Source organism: Dasypus novemcinctus, chromosome 12, assembly GCF_030445035.2.
Source record: "Dasypus novemcinctus isolate mDasNov1 chromosome 12, mDasNov1.1.hap2, whole genome shotgun sequence".
Lineage (NCBI taxonomy): Eukaryota > Metazoa > Chordata > Mammalia > Cingulata > Dasypodidae > Dasypus > Dasypus novemcinctus.
The window spans coordinates 18,686,326-18,687,753 of NC_080684.1; positions in this window are offsets into that span (position 1 = coordinate 18,686,326).

Below are 1,428 nucleotides of genomic sequence, written 5' to 3' on the forward strand. Positions count from 1 at the left end.
GAGACAGAGAGTAGAAGGTGGTGAGGCAATGCCCATATGGACAAAATCTATGATAAGGTGAAAGGGTGTAGTTGTGCAGTGAATGGGCATGACAGTGGTGCAGTGCTTTGATTGGGTTTGGAGGTTCTGGTCTGTGAGGTTGAGCAAGATGAGTTTATTGGATTTGACTATCCATGGCACTGAAGGAAAGGTTGGGAAAGGAGCTGGTGAACTCTGGGAATTTGCAAGTCTCTGGTTAAAATTACAATGTTTGGAATTTTCTTCTGGCAAATATGGCAGAGGAGGGTTACTGGTGTAGGCTGTCAGATATGAGGGAGTATACAGTACAGGGTGTAGCTGGGGCAGGCTTCTATGGAATATGTTAAGTGTTCATCTTGTCATAATATGTTATATAAGAGGGTAGAGATGCCCCAATGAACAAGAAAATAATAAACTCCCATCCTGAGAAGTCCTGCTGTGTTCTCAATTAGAAGGACAAGAAGCCCCCTATAACATAAACAGTACCTAATAAAAGAGACCAATATGTCCAGTCCTCAATATTATTGCAAGTGAATATGAGTTTCATTCTGCAAATATTGAAACTTAGTGGTTACAATAGTTTCCATGCGGAGGGGAAGGGAAGAATAGAAAAATGGAATGTAGGGCATTTTCAGGGCATTAGAATTGTTCGGTGTGTTCTTGTGATAATTGATACAGGGATTTTAAATATTTTCAAAACCTACAAAAATGTATGGCCCAAAATATAAACCATAATATAAACCATTGACTGTGGGTAGTAGCAATGCTTCAATATTTGTACATCAATTGTAACAAATGTACCCTCCTCATGTAAACTGTTATTAATAGGGAAGAGTAGAAAGGGGGAGGGCATTGAGTATACGGGAATCTCCTGTATGCTCTTTTATGTAACAAAAGCTTATTTGAAAGTAAAATGAAAAAAATGAGAAGCTGGGGGAATATGTGGAAGAAAATGTTACTGTACATCCAAGACAACAGGTCTTATGATCTCATAGTGATGAAAAGACACAATGCCTTAAAATGTTTTTATTATTTCAAAATTTTATTACTTTTTGTATTTTATTCATTATTTATAACTATTATTATTATTTCATTTTTATTATTATTATTTTTTTGGTTATTTTGTTGTCTTCTTTTTTGGAGAGGTTTTGGAAAACAGAAGGGTCACAACTGTGACAGGAGGACAAATGGTGCGGGATGTCAGTGATGGGGGGGATGCATGGGAGGCATAACTCTAAGGCATAAGAAAATGTCCAAGTGGTAATGGGACATTGTCTTGGTGGGTGGAGTTATACACAATAACTGAAAGAATATGAATTCCCATCCTGAAGAGTTCTGCTACATTCTCTAACAGGAGAGCAAGAATCTCCCCAGTACAAGAGCAGTGCCTAGTGAAGGAAGACCAGACTT